Here is a 9,940-nt window from a genome sequence, read left to right on the forward strand (position 1 = left end):
TGCGTAGGAATCTGAGTGTTTGTAAACTTCTGACTTTGAAGAAAGAAATGAAGAATTGTCTAAAAAAAAGTCCATCTCTCATTATTCCGACATTTAGCAACAAGAAATAAATTTGGTAATCCCAACTGACCTAAAGCAGGAAAAGTTCAGTTATGTCAGACAGTGAGGAAAAGACAGGAAAAGACATGTGTCTTTTTATATAGTGTATGTAAACTTCTGGGTTCAACTGTAGATTAGTCCATGTTAACCACGTTTTAGTGAAATGAACCTGTCATACGCACTTTAATAAAGTGAACTTAAGATGGAAGCAATGTCAAATTCCATAGAATCTTTTAATTCTCTGAACAATAAAACATATTGACGCTCATTTACTAACATGGCTGTGAAAAGGGTGTATATTTGTGTGTATATTGGGCATTCGGCAGAGGGCTCAAGGTGTTTATGAACCTGTGCGCAGAGCACTGGTCCTGCAGTATGCACAAGCAGCTGGTAAATGCAGAGGCAGAAAACCTGCATCATTTGAATGAAATGCCCCAAAATATGTATTCATGTTTGCCTCACCCCCGGGATTTAAAGCATGAGGGCATGGAATATGGTTAAATGCCGCGTTTACCTGAAGAGGAAATAATAAAGAATTACATCAAAAAGAAGAGCTGCTCAAACAAGATATAACAAACTAGACCGGATCCGTGTTTCAGTCTGGACCTTTTCCCAATACCTTAGTGATTTTACAGATGAAGTCACTGTCTTTGAAAAGAGCATTCATCTGTTTGCTTACTGTGTCTTTGATATTGTCGCCAAGCACCATTTGTTTTAATTCCCGTGATGTGTGCTTGTCTCTTTGCATGTTGACATACCACTTGCATTAAAACAAAGCAAAGCTTTGATAATAGTCTGACTGCAAGGAGCAGCGGTCAGGAACAATGAGAGGTGTTCCCAGTCATCTTTTAAACCACAGTAGAGGCAAACTTGACAGTGGATCATGTTATTTGTCAACCTGGTTGGTCAAGGATTACCATGGATGACTTCATCACTCGTCATCATTCGTCACTCATGATTAAAGCTAAGCTTAATACGACTTTGGCAGCTAATGTGCTCAACTCCTCATTCCTCAACTGGGAGGCAAGCTGAGGTTATCTTAAGATTCAGCACAGTTATAGTGGTATCAGCTCTTGATATCGGCAGCAAAATTATTATTTATTTATTTATTTATTATTTTATTTGTCTTGGGCAAATAGACATCTTTTCTCTTGCATAGCCTAGGCAGCCACAATCGATGTCAATCAACACATGATACAAGAGACAAGGAAAAATAAACAAAAACAGACAGCAAAACACACAAAAAAAGAGTATCTCCGATTGCCCAAAAAGGAGTGGGAAGAAGAAAACTTATTTAATCCCACCCCCTCTGCTATTATTTCTTAATTTTAGCATACTTTACTTCCTTTTCATGATTGTATTACATGATTACATTGGGGACTATGAGTTAAACTCATGCAACTTATGTGTTACATCATATTGGATAAGGTGCCAACAATGGTAAGGAAAGTTATTAATACCAACAATGGTAACGGACAGTAAATACCAACAATGGTAATGAACAGCAATACAGCAATAGTAATGGACAATAAATACGACAATAGTAATGGACAGCAAAATACAACAATGGTAATGGACAACAATACCAACAATGGTAATGGACAACAAATACCAACAATGGTAATGGACAACAGATACCAACAATGGTAAAGAAATGGCAGATACAAGCCAAGATTACATTACAAGATTACTGAAATTATATTAAGACTCTTCCTCTAGATACTGCGACCAGATCATATTTTTATATCGATGCTTGAACGTACTGATACTATGGCATTGCTTGATGTGTATATCCAGACTGTTCCAAAGTTTAACACCACATACCGATACACAGAAACTTTTTCGAGTAGTTCTAACTTTAGGCAATTTGAATTTCTCATATTCTCTAAGATTGTATGTTCTCTCTTTGGCTGTAAACAAAACTTGCAGCTTACTCGGTAACACGTTTATGGAAGCTTTAAATGGTATAGTTAATGTAACATATTTTACAAGATCAGGAATTTTTAGGAGCTTTGAATATATGAATAAAGCATGTGTGTGCTCCAAGTATCCGACTTTATGGATGATTCGCAAAGCACGTTTCTGTAATACAACTAGTGGATTAAGTGTAGATTGGTAAGTATTCCCCCACACTTCAACACAATAAGTGAGGTATGGGAGTACTAAGGAACAGTATAAAGTACGTAGGGCATTTTGATCAAGGTAGTTTTTTGCTTTATTTATTATTGCGAGGCTTTTTGAGATTTTGCTTTTTATTTGTCTAATATGGGCTTTCCATGATAATTTATTGTCTATTATAACACCCAAAAATTTTATCTCATTTACACTTTCAATTTGAACATCATCAATCAGGATTGGTAGCTCTGTATTAATTTTTGAATTTCCAAAAAGCATAACTTTTGTCTTCTTTAAATTAAGCGATAATTTGTTGCAATCCATCCACTTTTTTATTTTATCAAGTTCCTTGTTTACAGTACAAATGAGTTCATTGTAATTTGGACTACTGTAAAATATGTTAGTATCATCCGCAAATAAGATAAGTTTTAATGACGGGGATACATTAAAGATATCATTTATGTATATATTAAACAGTTTTGGCCCCAAAACGGAGCCCTGGGGAACTCCACAAGCAATACCAAGCATATCAGAAGTGTGCACTCCCATCTGTACAAATTGTTCTCTCTTTGTGAGATACGTTCGTAACCAGTTACCGGCTAGTCCTCTGATCCCATATCGTTCAAGCTTTTTTAGTAAAATATCATGATTGATGGTATCGAAAGCTTTTTTCAGGTCTATAAAGATACCAAAAGCATATTGTTTTTGGTCCAATGCATTTGTGATTTCCTCTGTTGCATCAATGATTGCCATTGATGCAACGATAAGTACGTGTACGAGAACAAGCTCCCGGTGGACTGATACCTGACACTGGGTAGTAGACGCATCCCTATTAAGTAAATAATGTGCATACTTGTCAACGAAGTGCTTATGAAATGGTTCTCAAGACCAAATCACTGGGTGATGAGTAAATCAACAAAGAGGACAGTCAGTGTTTAATCCAAGGGTTTGGTAAGTCATAAAAAAAAAAATCATCTGATGACCAACAGTATAAATGTTACAATGATATAATTGGCTTGTATTTTTAAAATTGTCACACCTATGTTTCTTGGTAATTATCTGTCATTAAATAAAACTACGCTTAGTTGGTTTACTTACTTTGTTTGTCTGTGGCCTGTGTTTTGATGGCTCTCAAACGTTTTCGTTTTTTTTCTGAAAGTAACAGGCATTTTATTTTGTTTTAGTATTTTTATTTTAACTGAGGTGGTTGGCAAGCTCCCCTCGGTGGCAAGGCTCCGGAGGTGGATGAGATCCGTCCCAAGTACCTCAAGTCTCTGGATGTTGGGGGCTGCCTTGGCTGACACATCTCTGCAACATCACGTGGCGGTCAGGGACAGTATCTGGAGAGGAAAATCCGACCGATAGTTGAACCTTGGATTCAGCATGAGCAGTGTGTTTCTTGTCCCGATCGCGGAACACTGGACTCCATTGGGTCCTCGAGGGTTCATGGGAGTTTGCCCAACCAGTCCACATGTGTTTTGTGGATCTGGAGAAGACATTCGACCGTGTCCCTCACGGTGTCCTTTGGGGGGTGCTCTGGGAGTATGGGGTCCAGGGAGCTTTGCTAAGGGTCCCTGTATGACTGGAGCAGGAGCTGTGTTAAAATTGCCTGCAGTAAGTCAGGCCTGTCCCTGGTGCATGTTGGAATCTGCCAGGGCTGCCCTTTGTCACAGAAAAAGGTGGCTTACCCTCTCTGGGTGGTGAGTCCTTGCCAAGATACTTCAAGTATCTTGGGGTCTTGTTCACGAGTGAGGGAAGGATGGAGCATGAGATTGACAGGTGGATTGGTGCAGCATCTGCAGTAATTGTGGTTGCTGTGGTCTGTTATGGTGAAGAAGGAGCTGAGCCCAAAGGCAAAGCTCTCAATTTACCGGTCAATCTATGGTCCTACCCTCACCTATGGTCATGAGCTTTGGGTAATGACTAGATCGCAGATACAAGTGACCAAAATAGGTTTGGCAGGGTGCTCCCTTAGAGATAGGGTGAGGAGCTCGGTCACACAGGAGGAGCTCGGAGTACAGCCGCTGTTCATCTACATTGAGATTGTCACACATTGTCAGAGTGTGCACAGGTAGTATTAGCTCTATGGTGTAGGGTTTGTGCGTGTACACAGCAAAGAGCAAGAGATAATGAACAGATCGTAAACACAGCAGTGAACAAACCCTTCAAGAGAGGTAATAAGATAAACGAAAGAGACCCGAAAGCTAAGACAAGAAAGTATGATGAAGCATATGTAGCACTTGGCTTCACCGTGACTACGGTGAGAGACGAGGAAAGACCAGTGTGTCTACTGTGTCTAAAAATGTTAGCAGCGGACAGCACTCTTACATTAATTCTAATTTCAAATAAAACACACACCTATTTGCATTCTTGACCAGAAAACGTGTAAAAACTTTAAAAATCAGCTCTCACAGTCATCCTGGATTTACACTGCTCTACAGAGGCTCCTGTAATTGTCCTGTGTACATTTGAATTTTCCGTCTGGGAGTTTTGGGAAAGGGAATTTTCGAGGGAGGAGCTACACCACACGTGATAACCAAGTCACATTTTTCTCAGCTTGATTAAAATATGCAGATTAAACATCTGCCACAATCAAGCAGACTTTCTTTAATTGTGTTTCCAATTTTCAATATACACATGGTGTGATAGTATGACAGAGAATATAACAAAGGAATCAGAGGAACCAACAACAACCAATGGAACCAACAATAATCAAGGGAATGATAACCAAGGGGAACAATAGAAAGGATGGAGTATCAAGGGAAACCAAGGAATAAATGCTACCAGGACAACAACAGTACCCAAGTAAACACTGGACACAACATAAACAGTATAAATCAAGGAAATAATGGAAAAAGTGGTAATAAAAGTAACAGTGGAAACCAAGGCAACAACAAAAACATGGGAATTTTGGAAAAAAATGGAAACTCTGGAAACCACTGAAAAAGCTGTATAGGTGGTTGGTTATTTGCAGATTGTTTTTTTGAGATCAAGATACTTTGGCTCCCATCCAAAAGCCATTTTCAATTGATGATACTGGCTTGAAGCACTGGGCTTTACCCTAACCTTTACTGAGTTTTACTACGTCCAGTCACAAAGGGAGGAGTTTTCGAGTTGTTGTGGAATTTCGATATATAGCATAAAAAAAAATAAATAACAGAGTGAAACTTAAATTTTGTAAACAGGAAGACCAGAAAGGTTGCGATTGCCATGAAGTCCGCTTCCTGTGCCCCAAGGAGTTGTCCAAAGAGGTGTAGATTAATTTAAAGACTAATAATATACAACTTGGTATTATTCATGATTGTGCTTTAAATATGCTCAGTGTGCTGGACTAGGTAAGGCAAGGCAAGCTTATTTGTATAGCACAATTCGTACACAGACTAATTCAGCTTTACAGCATAAGAAATCCATTAAAATTATAATACAACAAATCAAGACATAAATGATCACAAATAATCATTATAAAATTAACATTAAAACAAAAGAGTGCAGAATAAAAACCTTTCAGTCATATGCACAGCTAAACAGAACTGTTTTGAGCCTGGATTTAAACATTGACTGTGTCTCAATTCGCCAAATGCACCTTTTGAAGGGATACTCTTCGAAGTACTCCTCAAAGTATAGTTTGAAGCTTCCGGACAAGAATGTGTCCTCCTCAGTGCAGCCACCATCTTGCTGAAATGGGACAGGCCTACACCACGGACCGCACGTCCATGGAGAATGGAGACACGGCCACAGTCAAAGTAGAGGCCTGTCTCACATCTTCAGGAAGACTGTTCCAGCTTTTAGCTGCATAAAACTTTAGAAATTTAGTGGGTAACACATTGAGGCAGCATGTAGGATGAACTCAGACTGGTGACAATCTCTTGCACAGGTTTGGTGCAAAGTGAGTCAGCTCTAAGTGTCCAGGTGACTACTGGGTTGTGATTTGTGTTTGTGGAATTGAAGGCCTTTTTAATGCCCTAAACCTTGTTATTAAAAAATACTGCAACTCATTGTACTTAAAAGTGGAAATTAGCTCTAATGGGAACATTGAGGTTGAGGCAAGAAACACTAACACTCCTATTGACGTAATTGGTCAAACTTTCCACTGTGAGTTTACAATTATTATTATTATTTAATTAAATAGGTGTGGATGACAAAAAGTGTAATACATACTGGGGGTACCATTTGGGGGGCATCATCGTAATGACAATAACCCACAATAGTGGAGTAACCAATATTGTGGTTATTCCCGAAGGAAGGTACTATTCCATTATTCCTTGTGCCATAAAACTTTTAAATGGAAAGTAAATTTGCTTATGTGTCTCCTCATGAACTAAGATTGTTTGAATGTATGATATGTTATATATACATGAATTTACTTATGGTTTGTGCATGATCAAAAGTCTGCAAACTGAATTGGGATTAATAAAGTTTTGTTGCCTGTGAATGTTGTAGTTTAATGACCTTTATTGTTCCAAGGGATATTTGTTTTGCACACAAAGAGCAAAAAGAGAGAGTAATATTAAGACGTATATTGTCACAAGACATAACTCAAATTCAGACAAAAAAAAAGTAGTGTAGCATTTGGATGTTATTAAACAACAGCAGTTGTTCTGTAGATTTTTTTAAAAAGCAGATAAAGACAGAAAAGCCTTTGTTTGACCTGGGTTCTGTTTTTAATTTTCCTATTCTACTTATTTTAGAATTGCAACATCAGTGTTGGTGTAATTTGTTGTGCATGTGCACTGCAAACATGTTTTTGGTAATTTTTATTAAAAACACTACATAAAGTGCACTTACTTTTTTCCACTATTTTAGATTCAGTCCAACTAAAGGATTTGTTTACTTCAGCCAAGATCAAAAAGGACTCTGCTGCCTCAGATATACAGGTCTCTTTGGCTGCCCTTGCCTGTGGAATGTTGTCTAGCCAAATATCCCTAAATATTATTTATTTATTTTCTTTTTATGCTTAAGATTGAGGTTGTGGTGCTCTGTAAAACTTTCATCATTATGATGTATTGGTGAAAAATATAATAATAATAATAATAATCCATAATCATGAAGGTAAAAAGTCGTCAAATTTAAATTTTTAGAACTGACAATAATTCATTTATTAATTTATTTGTTAATTGTGAGATACACTGCCTGGCCAAAAAAAAGTTGTTACCAAAAAAAAAAGGTCACACTCAATATTCCGCCTTTAGCTTTGATTCACTGTGGCACTGTTTTGATTTCGCTTCGCGTTGCATTGATGATGGTCGAGTCTGACGCTGCACAAAGCTTCTCCAGCACATCCCAAAGATTCTCAATGGGGTTAAGGTCTGGACTCTGTGGTGGACAATCCATGTGTGAAAATGATGTCTCATGCTCTTGAACCACTCTTTCACAATTTGAGCCCGATGAATCCTGGCATTGTCATCTTGGAATATGTCCATGCCGCCAGAGAAGAAAAAATCTATTTATGGAATAACCTGGTCATTCAGTATATTCAGGCGTCAGCTGACCTCAGTCTTTGAGCACAGACTGTTGTTGAACCTAGAGTAATTATCCAATAGGAGGCTCGTACCTATTTCCTTAGTTAAATCCAGGGGGCAACTTTTTTTTTTTTTTTTTTTTGGCCAGGTAGTGTGTTTACTTGTGTGTAAAGAGACAGTTAATTTCACTTTTTGTATGTTCAAATGTGGCTGGTTTTCTGCAAAGTGTTAGAGTTTAGGGCACAATTATATTCAGTATTCAATGTTTTGATAAAAGATGTTTTTGGTAAATGAGCTCAAGCTGTTTGTGACTTGGTTCAGAGAATGGCATTTAATTGTTATCGTTCAAGAAAAAAAATAAACGTGTCAATGATTTGCTGTCCCCTGGTGGACAAAACATTACATTATTTGTGCTTCAGAAGTATTATATTAAAACATAATCAGACATTTGACTAGTTTAGAAAGTACTTTAACTTTGTACCACAACAAAAAGCTAAAACTATTTGATAACAGTTCCTTCCTTATGGAACGAATTATGCTTTTGTAGAGAAAAAACACAATAAATCGTAAGTTGTTTTGTGCTTTAGCCACATTTCACAGCAACACAAACTTGGAATTACTAAGCGCCTTTTTGCTCTGATTTGTGAAAACATTACATTATTTGTGCTTCAGCAGTTTTATATTAATATGAAGTGCTTCAAATTATGTGGGTTTAACTGAAACTATTTTATCGTATAGATCGCTCTTGTTAGGAACAATAGCAGCAGTAAAGGAAATGATACTGACAACACACTAAACAACATAATCTGACCTTTGACAAATTTAGAAAGTACATTAGCTTTGTACCACAACAAAAACATAAACAATTTGATAATAAAGTGCTAACAACTTATGATTTTTTAGTTAGCCACAAGAGCCCTATCTTTCGTGCAGTAAAGATAAAAAAAAAAAAAATTACTTACCTGTACTAGTAGCATGTTGACAAATTAATGAAATGAGATGTCCTTGATAAAAAGTGGATGCATCAAAATGTTGCCATCAGAATTTGCTACAGATAAATAACTAAAAGGAGGACCTCAATAAAACCTATAGCTATATATTGATACACAGAGTCTCCCATAAATTAATTTTAATTTGTTTTCAAATGTGTGTAGCCTGGCAAACCAGCAACTCCTTTCAGTTCAAATACAGGGAATCATTCTGGGATCCTGCAAAGCAAATTATTACTCCATTACCTGCTGAGTTGGCACAAATGTGCACTATTTTATGTCCAATGTGTGATTACATTTTTTTTATTTCAAACTTTCATTTATGCTTGCCACGTTTGTTTTGATATGGATGTGCTCTGCATTTCTGCTTGTATTTGTGAAAGCCCTACAGTGTAACTGTTTTGCAAAAAAAAAAATATTTTGGATGTTTTTACTACACTGGAAATTGTAGAAAAACATGCGTATTAACTGCAAGCAAGCTAGTGCCTGTCTCCACAAATCTGACTCATAAGCCTTGTTTCCATTGGTTCATTTCGGAGTGGATCGGTATGGCCCAAAAATGGCCCATTTGAGAAATCTGAACCGTACGGGTACTAGCTCACACAGGGGGGCCTGACTACACAAGGAAATAAGAGGAAGCTGAAAACAAGGCAAAAGGCAGAAAAAATAAACATAAAATAATTTCTCAACAAATGCTAAACTGTGACAATGGAAAAGAGAGTTTATTTGCCCTGGAAGAGGCCTGCTATTTTCCAATGGAAATGTTGTTCCATGTTGTAAAATGCCATAAACCTGATCTATCTCAATAGATTTTCAACATTTTATTTCATGCAGGTGACGTGCCATTTCCAGAAAGTTCAAAAACATTCAGAACTCAAAAACATAATCCAGGATCCCAGAAAGATCATCTTTGTATAGAATATGAAACGTGTGTTATTTTGGCTGGTCAGGCTAAAGTTTACACCGTACCTTAGAATCAGGCCTCATGGTGAAGACGACAGAAGTATTTTACTGCTCAGGGGCTGAAACTGCAATCTTATAATCATATAGAATTCTGTTTACATTATTCCCCTCTGTTTGAGAAGCTAACACATTCATGGAACTGTGTCATTTCAGGATGCCCAACAATTTCTTTGGTATTAAAATGAGAATTTGAGCTCACAAAACCCCTTTAGATTTTCTTTATTTCATTAGCTCCTGACACACAAAGTTGTGTTGGAATTAACAGGATTTCGATAATCCTATGGTAGCAGGATAAAAATGAGAGTGATTGTAATG

The sequence above is a fragment of the Periophthalmus magnuspinnatus genome, chromosome 13 (assembly GCF_009829125.3).
Source record: "Periophthalmus magnuspinnatus isolate fPerMag1 chromosome 13, fPerMag1.2.pri, whole genome shotgun sequence".
Lineage (NCBI taxonomy): Eukaryota > Metazoa > Chordata > Actinopteri > Gobiiformes > Gobiidae > Periophthalmus > Periophthalmus magnuspinnatus.